Below are 12,629 nucleotides of genomic sequence, written 5' to 3'. Positions count from 1 at the left end.
GCGAATGGAGGAGAGAGAGCGTTGGGGGGAAGGGGCTGCGCTGCTACAATAGCTTAGAGAATTGTAGTCACTGCCAGAAATTAACCTTTTAACCTTGTACTTTTCTGTTAACAAAAATACATTAAGCTCCTTTTGATAGCTGACAGTGAATTGGGGTTTTAAAGACTTTCAAATCGTGTGACTGAATGATCAGAGGCAAAGTTAGTTTTTTTTTGTAATATGCTTCAATTGCATTAAAAGTTTGTCAAAAACACACAACTTTAAGCCGGATGATATATTGCAAAATTCGGTAACAGTAAATGTTATTTACATAAATTATGTGAATGTTGCATGAGCCATAATCAACTTAAAAAGCTAAAGCAGGGAAAACAAGATAACTGAAAGCAAATACCATGGTAGACATAGTATAAAATGTCCCCTTATAACCTTAAACAAGAGAGACATGTGATGAAATAACTGACATATCTTGACTAAGTGTGAGTAATTCCTATTAGTTCTTCTACAAATTGTTCTGAGAGCTTTGTACAGCATTACGCCCCAAAACCTTTTTTTGTCTGTGTAATTTCTCAGTATATTCTTAAGCAAAGTGTCAGCACTGCCCTTTTAGTTTGCCAGAGTATCTTCGGGTGTAATGGCTTATTTAGCCAAACCAGGCATGACAGCAATTATACTGGAGGGAAATCGATTCCAACAAAGCACTCTGCTTGGACAAACAATAAAATGATCAAAGTGACTGAATGTTTTTCTTGCGACAAGCTGCAAAATGAATGTTTACTTTAACCCAGTCGAAATCTGCAATTCTTGAAGCTATTAAGAGTATGATACTAGCGTGACATAAATACACAAATACAAAGATAGACAGAAGAATGAGCATGAAAAAAAGAAAGAAAGAAAAAAAAAAAATACAATGGCTTGAACAATTTTGTTGCAACAACACAAGGAAGATTAAGGCCTTTCACATTCCTTCATTGCAATTTTCCTTTTCCATTGATGTCCACAGACTGCTGCCAAATACACAATTCAAGATAATTGCTTTTCCACACATTAATTGATAAAGTTGGTGACATTTTATTTCAAAAAACTGTGGCTCCAAATGCAGATTTGGTGTCCAGTGTCCAAGCTCTGTGTTATGTTAATGAAATGTTTATTCTTCAATTGAAATGCTCTTGCAAGAAAACTGAAATGCCATGATAGAATAAAACAACACTGTGTCCCCTCATCTTACCAGTAACTTTTATTTTTCTCCTTTTCAGTAAAGACTTTTTAAGACCTCCATGAATAGAGTGGTTCAATATCAGCCTTTGTATGCTAGTTTGAGAAGCAATAAAGTATACATATTTTTTTATTTGTACACCTTCTGTATATACACAGAGAGAATACAAAGCAAAAAGGTGACATTTGTCTGGGATGGAAAAGACCTCCACTGCCGTATTTTATTATCTCTAACCTTGCCTCTTGGGCATTTGATTTTCTTTGTTTCTAGGAATTTTGAAGTTCAGATGAACTTTAGTGAGGCACACAGTTTGCTTCGTTTATTTTAATTACCATAGTAACTCACTTGTGCTGTGATGGCACCATCCTCACTGAAATGTACTGTACTGTGAACAATATTAAAATCATAATGAGTATTTTAATTATCCATTTTCATATTCAGAATCAAACAGTGATTTTATATTCTTAGGATAATAGCACCATATTACGTAAGCCATAATAAGTGCATGTAATTACTGACATAATAATAATGCGTGGCATAATACCGTAGTCCATTGTGCTGAACTAAGCTACGGATCTGCAGTATTATAGTAATCAGTAAACCATAACTTGAGCTCATAAACGTCCGTGTCTGAAGTGTTAGTGACTGTTCTTGTCCAGCTCATTTTTAAGGCTGTCGGCTAGCCGGTCCTACTCGCTGTCAATCTTCATTCCTGTTTCCAGACGCCAGTCTGTCGAAGATAGATCCCTCATATGTCAGAACCACGCAGACCATTTCCCAGAGTCCGCTGTGACAGTTAGGCTCCAACAACCATGAAAGCCGTATATGTGCAGCCCAAAATTACCTCATTGTAGAATGCCACAGACTACCAAATTGGTGTGGTAAAAACCCCCTATCTGTTCAAGAGACACTAAGGGAGCTCACCGACTCTTTTTAGGCAACTCTTTGCCAACAAACTATTAAACATTCTCAGGCAGAAACATAAAATAAATCCATTTTACAGTATGTGGGTAGAAATTGAGTTGAGCATGAATTATCAGGTTAATGGTGTCCATGACATTCGATGGGTTAAATCATAGATTTTGCAATGAAAAATGTTTTTTGGGGGTCTTTTGATAAGGCACTATGGCACCCAAAACACACTCTAAACAACATTGTAAATCTGTGTTGAATTTTTGAGTGTGGTCTTTAATGTCAGCACTCAGTCTTCAAATTTTTCTCCCGTCTTAACAAGAGGTGTCTGAGGCAAGAGTGGGGAAGAAACCCAATTCTCCCTGGTACAATTATAGAAGTGCACTGCAGTCACTTTGCCTGCTAATACACGGTGTGATATTAATTACTGTTTGTAAACAATGCACTTTGCAGAGATTATTGCATGCACTCGGCGTCCTCCATTTGTGTTTGGTAATTCTCACAAGTGATTAAGTGGTGAAGCTAGGACAGCTGTTCAAGATGAGTTCATTGGCATGTTTAATTAATTGCACTTGAGATAATTATTCAATCATTACTTTGATTAATTTTCTGCATCCCAAATAATGCATCAAACGTCTGCTTGATGTCAATAGTTTTCAAAGCGCGAGTAGAACAAGGCTTACCATTTTTGGGAGCCTGATTCAGGACTAGATTCTGCTTTGTGGAAAAAATGATGTCAGCTGGTCATGATATGAATTATTTTTTTATGGCTGCATGGTTGATTTTAACAAAGCTGATGCTCACTTAACAAGCATACCACTAAGGTTATCCTAACACCCCACATCTATAAGGGCTGCATGTATTCCATAGGTTTCCAACACACCAACAACACCCTGTCACTGCTCACTTCAACATTTTGAATCGATTCAGTCCGCATTATGTTTGAAACATGCTTATTCTTCACCCCCTCAGATATGCGGGGTAGTGGCAACATCCAACTGAAGGAAAGCCAGGCAAATCGTTTGTGAGAGATCTTGTCAAACAGATTAATTCCCACCCTGGGCCTCGGGGTTCTGGGCCGTTTTTCTGTCATGCTGCTTTGCCAGGCTCCCTCTTGATAATACCCCAAAGATAAAATTAATTGTGCAGGGAGATGTGGGATGGGGAGCATCTAAAAAGGACCTTGAGCAACACATGAAGCTTTCTTTTTCTCTCCGCTCCTCTGCATGTGAAAACACAGAAACAATCAAACCGTCAGAAGCATGACACATTGCACCAACGATTACTAACTTTGTTAGGAAGTTTCTGGAAGTGGGAAGTCCTGAGAGAGATGAGAAGGGACAGTATCAACCCTCATGAAACATCCTTGTCGAAGAATGTCTAAACTCAAATTACCATCAAAGTGAAATCCCTCGTTTCATCAGCAGTTTACAGAGAGGGTTGGCACACTAATATTTGTCTACAACTCTTATTTGACACTGACAGAGTTCCAGTGAACTAAAGAAGTGACAGTCTGCTCTGAAATAAGTCCACTGAGGGATTTCATTACAACAAGCGTAAGAATCTACAGCCATGCTAGCTTTTCTGTAAGGCTGTTCTAAGCATGGTGATGCTTGGAGCTAAACGTTAGGGTCATGAGCATGCTTACAATGATGATGAAGGGAACATCATTAGTTTTGCAGCTATTTGGTAAAAAAAGATAGTTATTGGACTTTGCAATTTTGATCTGATGGTGGCGCTAATGTTTATGAAAATTCCTGAGATCTGAATGTCTGCACCAAATGTCATGACAATAAACCTAGCAGTTGTGACACATTTTACTAAAATCCGCAGATGTCAACCTCATGGTGGTACTATTGACGAATAAAGTTAGGTGATCACCAAAGTAGGGATTTCAGGATACCAGAGATTTTGTAGTAGATACCAATACTAGTGAAATTCCACAATTACCAATAACCAATTAACTTCCACGGTAAATAACGAAAATATTTAATTACATTAACTTCAACACAGTCTTTAAATATCGTTTGCATACTGTACATTTGTAACAATTGTATTATTATTCCCCTTATGATCTGTCTCAAAAGCAACATTTTACAAGATTACATTCGAACACAACATGATCATTTTATAATTCAACTTCCCCTGAAAATGGTATCCTAATGTAAGTAAGTGCAACCTCCATACTTTGGCTGTTATCCTCGTCATTTAGCCAAGCAGGACTATGCTGCCCATCGGCTTCTATCAGCTAACATTACTAGCTCTACTGCTGAAAATTTCAACAAGTGCTTGTTGTGCACTTTGAGTACTATCAGGGAAATGTTCTATGTTCACTGGGACAATATGGCTACATTAGTCTAGAGCCAGTTAGTCTGGTATCTACAGTAACACGAGTACTATCGGGTTTTCTTAATTTTGGCATCCAATTCTCATGACAACGCTTTATCAAAGTCATAAAGACTCGTCCTCTGGGATCTTTGAATTTCATAGCAATCTATCTGATAGTGGTAGACACATTTCACTGAAAAATAAGAATTTCAACCTCATGGAGGTGCTGCAGGGAAAGTTAGGTGATCACCAAAGAAAAAGGCAGAATTTCATGGCAATCCCTCCAATAATTGTTGAGATATTTCATCCATAACTCTAGCATGGCTAAAAAAAACTATTCCTCCTGGAAATACTGCCCATTTAGCTTAACTGTACAGTATAGCAGTCAACTGCAATCACACTCTTAGTAAAGCAGACCTTTCCCACAACCTCCTGTCACAGCAAACAGCTCAGAACATTAGCTAACGAGTGCTAATCCCTGCTGTGACTGTGTGCAAGAACACAATGTCTCAGTCTTTCATCAGCGCTGGCCCTCAAAAGCCACCCAAAGACCAATTTAACCAAGGCATATTCCATAGAGAGCAAAGCAGAGGAGCAGGTAGATTGTGTGGCAGCTGCACGTTAGTTTTTCAATAGCCCTTTGGCTCTTGAGTTGCCCCTGTCACCTCCACTGGCAGATGGTGCAAATGAACCTTTATTTGCTGCTGCTAGACACTGTGGCAGCCAATGTGCAGTCACACGAGATCTATGTTTGCATGGGTAGAAGACTGAAACAAAAGTCTTGCTTTTAGAACTGCCATGGTCAAAACACATCAGCGACTGCTTCAGAGGTAGATAACGTTTTTATTACTACTAGAGCTTAAATCAGGGTTTTGTCGGCTGCCTTTTTTGCTGTGACAAATGCAGACTAGAGTGACTTGGCTGTTGTAATATTTTCTTTATTTTGTTAACACAGACGTTGAAGCTGTCAGGATTCATAGCGGTGTATGAATAAGAGATGAGATCATTGAGTTGTTTGTTGGTAAGAATGCACATTCAATTCTTTGTGTGAGTTTTCCAAGAATATTCTGTGCTTACAGCAAAACAATCCTTGTAAAAAATATTATGTTTGGCAGTTTCTCTGGATATGAATTTAGATCTGATTTTAGTGAGCGTTTCACACACATACTTATACACAAAAGAAAGAAATACACAATGGTACACAACGCCACATAAACCCTCACAGTCCCTGGGAAGGCCACATCCAATAGTTTTGAGCTAAAGTAGTCGCCGCTGTCACAGTGTGACATCATCAACCATGCTGGCTATGTCCCAGTGGTGTCCTCCTTTGGAGCCAGAGATATCCTTCAACAGCGCTCATCCACTGATGCTGCTGTGTCACTCAGAGTCCCAGACAAGCAGTGAGCAAGGATGACAGCCTGGGAATGAGAGCTCAAGAGCAGGTAGAAAATATTGACGGGGCCCTGGGGAGCAATTATGAGTGAAACCCAAGGGCTTGCTAAAAGGAACCTTGTTTAAGTCTATTGGAAACACAGCTCTGACCCCTGTTACGGAATAACAGTTCTTGCTAGTTAGCTAGTCACAAAAGTAAATTTGAAGCTCAACTGGTGACTGATTAATCATATAAAAGCTATGGGGGTTGTCAAATTTAAGAGTTTAGCTTAAAAATAAATTAAAGCATTTGGCTTTTCTGTCAATCATATAAGATCATGGCAGTGAGTAATTATCTGGAAACTGTGAATGTAGTGATGTGATTAACAAGCTGACCTCTTGCAAGTTTTTTCACTCCTCAGCATTTGTATTTCTAAGCTTATAAAAACCCAACAGGAATAAATTCAATAGCTACCGTTGACACTCAGCACATCACTCTCCATAAAATACCTGCACAAGATCAAGGCAGACAGATAATGGCTTGGAAGAGGACTCGGCTTGCTGCCCTGTGACAGACATTTCCAATTAAAAAGGGTAAATAACTTGAGATTCATCTATTTCACCCTGTCCTGAAATTTATCAGTCCATCAAGCTTTAAATCCGTTCACCCCTGAAATGGTAATATTGCAGATTTGGATTTACTTGCCAAAGAAAAATGTCATATAATTCCAATATCCTGACACTCCTGCTTAAATTTTCCTCCACTGTCTGTATCAGAGCTTTTATGGGGAAACCCAGGTGTGGGAGAAAGCTAGTGATAGCAGTACACCAACATGATATGAACAGTAGCTGGTGGTTGCAGAACTGTTGGATTTGGCTTTGTGCTTAGCCAGTATACCAAGGCTGTTTGACTATGTTCACAGGCCATCAAATCTAAATATATAATGTTTTTCAAAAAAAAAAAAAAGTACGCAGTTTGTATACAAATCAAACAATCAAAGACTTTTACATTCCCAAGATATCCCAAATTGCCTGGCCCAACCATGAATGGCACAGCTGGCTGCACAAATCGCTGCCACAGGTGTGATTAATGGGCCGCCATTGGCACAAAGCTTGCCCAAGTGCTAATAACTGGAGCTGAACTGGAGCCCCATGCCTGAATCCCCAAAACCCAGCCAAATTTGGACCTCTGGTGTCAGAATATTACCAAGTGATATTAAGCTGCAATCATTTGGACTGGATCGGCTACCTGGGCTACTGTAGATTAATTCTTGCACTGCCTTTTTCGATTAACTTCAGCCAGCATTAACAGTTTGCCTCATAATGATAGTGGTATCCACGGGGAGAAAAAAAAAAGTCTTCTTTTTCTGTAAATAAAGTGACATGACTCATTAATGTGATGAATGACCATGCAATTCCCCAGGACCTCAGCATCAAGCCTCTCCCAACCCCCTTCAGGCGTCCCTCTTGTGGGCCATTCCGGGTGAAAGCCGAACATTTAAACGTGTGCCTCGAAGTGCTGAGGCAAGCAGGTCCGCCGGCCAAATGGTTGCTCTTTTCAGCTGTTGAAGCTCCCAAGGACCCATTTCACTGCTAACATCAAATCATTAAATTCGCCCCATACTCAGTCAGATAGAGTTATAGGGAGATAGATAGCGAGACAAAGAGATAGGGTAAAGTTAAAGAAGAAAAAAAAAATATTAGTCATAGTCAGCTTTAATGGTTTAATAGGAGACAATATTAGGTTGGACATAAATAGAATCAAAACTAACACTTCTCTCTAGTCTTGATTCCATCTTGTCAACTACAAATGCAAATTACTGCAATTTTAGTTCATTAGGGTGGGGATCAATACAATAGGATTTGGTTAATGTGTCACTGTCAAAGCGCAGGATTTGAGATTATTCTGCTGTATTAAAGACGTAATTCCATCTCCAGTCATGTCTGAAAATCTCTGATAGCATCATACCTTGAACTCGTTTGAATACACATTTCAGAAGGACAGACCTTTCTGGCAATTTGCTAATTCTGTACAAGGTTTTGTGACTCAGAAAAGTAGAAATGGTGAAATGCGTTTGTACGATCTTTTATGGATAAAATGCATTTTATAAAGACAAACTATCCACAGCAGATGACGCAGTCCTTTAAATGTTCAGTCTCTCTGGTTAAAGGTAACCTTGATGTCCCTAAGTGTGTTTAGAGCCATTGTATCATTTAATGCCACCTCAGAGTACAAAAAGAACTCACTGTAGTGAAATATTTGAGGCCAAGACAAATCATGTGTTTATAGTAACAATTGAAATATGTGCTTTCAGTGCTTTCAGGCATGCTTGGATCTATATTTTTCCTAAATTTCACAGGTCCACACAAACCACTTGATACAAAACATCTTAATATGGTAGCCCCATTGTATCACTGAATGTACTGCAAAACAAACTGCCTGTTGATTACTTGCAATATCTTTATTACTTAGGATCTCAATAATCATCAGACTACACGACTTACATATATTGTGTTACAGTACAATATATGATAACCACACCACGTTCAAGACACTTTAAGAGGTGTTCTACCCTAAGCACCCTTGAAAGACTGCAACAAAAGCCAGTAAAAAGCACTTGTAAATGAATGGAGTTTTATTAAAACTAATATAGGTGTACAGAGGGAGGAGAGAGACAGACACTGAGCGAAAGAATGGCACACTTTGCTTAAAAGAAAGATAGTTGGAAAAAAATAGCACAGCACGGCACATTCACTCCAGGGGTGTTTGACTTTCCTACTTTCATTACTTTGAGCTCTGTAATCTTGATGTTCACGGCAAGTAGAGAGATAGCAGGTGAAGGCCGTCATGTTTGAACTAGTCTCAGTTGGGTATAATATGAACTCACAGCTGCACCGTGCGCCTGGAATCACTCAGATGCAGTACTCTGCGCTTCTTGAAAGAAGAAAGAAATTACTTTATATCAGCTTGCGTCCTTTGTATTCAGAACTTGAATCCACTGGAAATCAATTTCTAAATCAGACATCCAAATACACAAAGAGAAATTTCTTCATTCACAGGAGTATTTGCAGAATCAGTGTTTGTGCCTTTTGTATTGGCGTGGTCACTTAAGATGACTGATTGGATAAACTATCAGCTCTTGAACAGTGTAGCGTAACCTACAAACACTGTGTTGACTGAAAGATTGTGTGAAATGCACCTGCACTTATTAATATGCAGCATGTGGCCCAGTGTGTGCTGCTAATTAATTAGTTAGTCTACGAAACATGTGCCAAAGTTCCAGTCTGAACACCATTCAGTTCCCCACTGATATGAGTCATGCAGTACAACTTCTGTAGAGACTTCTCTTCTCGTTCTTTACCGACAAAAATACATCAATACATCATCATGAAACCTGAGAATGTCTATGTTTTAGTATTCAGCTATGTGCGCTTGTGTGCTCATGCGTCAAGTGTGGGCAACTGTGTGTGTGCATTGTAGAGTTTGGAGGTGAAAAAAGTTGAAGCACCTGTCAGATGCCTCCCTCGAAGGGACGGCTGTTTTCGGCAAAAGGCCCCCCTCACCCGCGTACATGGCATGAATAGAACAGAACGCAAATGTGTTCCTCCTTATGGTAGGTCAAACTACAAGGCAGTTCGGATTTTTCGGGCAGTTTATTACAGGGCTAAATCAAAAACTGAGTTTCAACACAGTGCCATATGAGGCTTTTGCCTCAAGGGCCTGATTTCCTGGTTCTCTGGTGTTTTAACAATGAGACTGTGCTTGACAGTCCAAACTGGGGCCGTCATGTTTAAGTGGCCCTTGAGTTCAGCCTGTTTTATGTATCAAAGTTAAAAGCGCCACATAGTTTCGGATTGCAACTCATGGGAGTGTGGCTGGAAAAATCCTATCAGGCCAATTCAATCAGAGGAAACAAATCAGCCGTGGAAACAAACTTATACCTATCTCTGTCAACTTGTTGATCAATCAAATGTGGAATCACTGAAATACTGTGAAACATCACATTTAAAATATTTATTAATACATGTTGGGAAAAGGATGAGTGTCCATTTCCCAACAAGAAATGGTAGACAAACTTTTACTCAGAATCATTAAGTAAGCAGGAATATTTTAGGAAAAGTGGACAAAAGCGTCCTGTAACTTTTGATAGTCTTGGTATTACTTCCGTTTGACTTCTATTCCAACTGTATTAAATCAGACACAGCACCTGTACAAACTGCTGCCCCAGACGGGATGATCCTCTTAGTGCCTGAGCAATCTGGGACACTATTCCCACTACTTACTTTTGCCAATTTGCTCCTGGGAGCCCCTGATACCTTGTCTTCATTAAGGGAGTTCCTCATTGATCAATCACTGTCAGAGGAGCTGCTCTGTAATTGCACTGTGGCCTAATCATGACTGACGTCTCAACCCCCCCCCAACTCTGTCACAGGTCTCAGGAGAGAGAATGTTCCATGACTTTCACACCTTCGACCTCAAGGTAGGCCTCTCTAGAATTTCCACTCTTGTCTCTGTGGTTTATCTTTAGAGCTATATGGTTTTATAATGGACATTATAACTCAGATTTGAGCATTGGTGGAGATGATGAGGACAGGTAAATTAAGATGGCTGATGTAAGATTTTTTTTCTTCATTTTCATTTTTTTTTTCTTTGATATACAGCCAACTGTTTTCGGAAATTGTGAAAATCAACTTTTGCATATCACCACTAACATCCAACCACTAATGCAAAATCACTGATCGGCCATTATAGAAATACAAATAACAATACATCAATTCATCAAAAGTGGCACAAGACATTTAAACTACAGTACAACAAGTTGCCAATTGCAGTGCTGCAGTATCTGGCTTGAGTTCTTGATAATCATCAATCACGCCACATTTTCATTGTGAACTGATTTATATGTGCTGTAGGACTTGCACTCTGTTTGTCACATTCAGTAAATAGCCCTTTACATCTGCCAAAATGTATTACAGTGAATGTAAGACAAAGCGAAAGTCGTAACTGCAACAAATTAACAGCCTTTGACGTCTTTACTAGCAAACCACTTCAGAAATATGCCTATATAACAAATATAATGTTTTGTTATATTACCCTTGTTAAGCTAAAGACTGGAAATTATCACATTCTAGTATCATGCACCTCATTTTTTTTTTACAGCTAAAACAAAGTCACACCATTTACTATGAAATTTACCTGAGATATGTCACCTGTGTGAGACTGAATAAAATAGTGCTTCATTTAGAAAATGAACAGTGTTTAATGTCATATAGGTGTTAGAACATAAAATGTAACATAGTTACCAAATGTTTTGGTAATTATTCTTGTTCGGCTCTTTGGGTGACAAGTCAAAGGGAGAAAAAAACATTTTAAAAAATCTGTAATTTACAATGTAAACAATGCCAGCTCTGTGTTGACCAATTTAAGTAAAAAGTGTCAAATATAAAACTAAATTACAGTAATACAAGATTCTTCAGGGTATATATGTACAATCCACAGGGTAAAGTCAATCAGTGAAGGGTTTATAGACTGATACATCCAAGTGTTTGACCAGTTTTCATATCACAAATATGAACTAGCAGTTTGTCTTGACTGGTGAAACACAAAGCCTGGTTGCGATAAAGGGAAATTACTCGGTTTTTACACTGACCTCAAAAGAACAGCTTTGGAAAACAAGAGTAGTAGCAATACATTAAAAAAGCCAGATAGCAAGAGTTTGGATTCAAGCCAGTGCATACTCAAAGAATGCCTTTATGACCATTTACTGTAAATATCATCCATGAGAAACAGACAATCTGCATTGCTGCACAAAAAACAACCTTTCTTTAGCTGTGGTTTGTGAATCTACAGCTTTTTTATTATAATACTGTGCAGTTCATTGATTTGCTTTTCTAACAATATGGCTAAAATGATGAGCAGCTGGTCTTGGGACGTTAGTGAATACACTCAGGAAGGGGTAGTGTTTCTGTTCCCCCATGTAAAGGAGAATGAAATTATAATATCCCTGCCCACAGTTAACTTCTCAAAAAGAAGGGAAGTTTGCCATTAGCTCCTTAATATTTGGTGTCACACCAACACACAAGTCTTTGGAGAACGAATTGAAAAAGATGCAAAATGATGTAAAATAGATCAGGAACGATTTTCTGGATTTAAATTGATATTTCTGCCATGATATTAAAACCACTGGGGTACAAAAGTTCTGAAAACTTCATGCAATTATTGTACAATGATTTGTGAGTCTCCCATTTTTGTCACTGAAAGGGGTTTCACGTGGGTTTCATAGCACAGCTTAGTCTCAGTCCTCTCGTGATCTTGCATTAGCACAAGGTTATTCATGCTTACCAACAGCGATTGGACTGAATGCCTACTAAGCCTGCATTAAGGAATGGGTGTATGTAAACCCGGTAAAATTCTGCTCTCCAGATATTTCCTTGCTTTTTTTTATTATTTGGATTTTCAAATCGCAGTTAGCGGCTCATGTAAGGTGTTACGCGTGGATGTATGTGATTTGTCATCTCCGAGAGAAGGCATGGACACAATAGCAAACCCCCCATCCAAATATGCTAATGCTTTATCCCGTGCAGTATTTCATGCAAATGCCTTTCATCGTATATTTTCAAATGTCATTTATATGACAGCTGTAGCACAAGCATCCATAATGTTTTGACTTGGGGGCAAAATTGCAACACGGATCTCGGTCATTGTGAATTCAGCCCACAGTCAGTATAAGAGAAAGTCAGGAATGCTGAACATGATTGTTTTGTGAAACGTTGAACACATGTTGATGATTGATGCTGCTGGGGC

The sequence above is a fragment of the Anoplopoma fimbria genome, chromosome 7 (assembly GCF_027596085.1).
Source record: "Anoplopoma fimbria isolate UVic2021 breed Golden Eagle Sablefish chromosome 7, Afim_UVic_2022, whole genome shotgun sequence".
Lineage (NCBI taxonomy): Eukaryota > Metazoa > Chordata > Actinopteri > Perciformes > Anoplopomatidae > Anoplopoma > Anoplopoma fimbria.
This window is presented reverse-complemented; position numbering follows the sequence as displayed.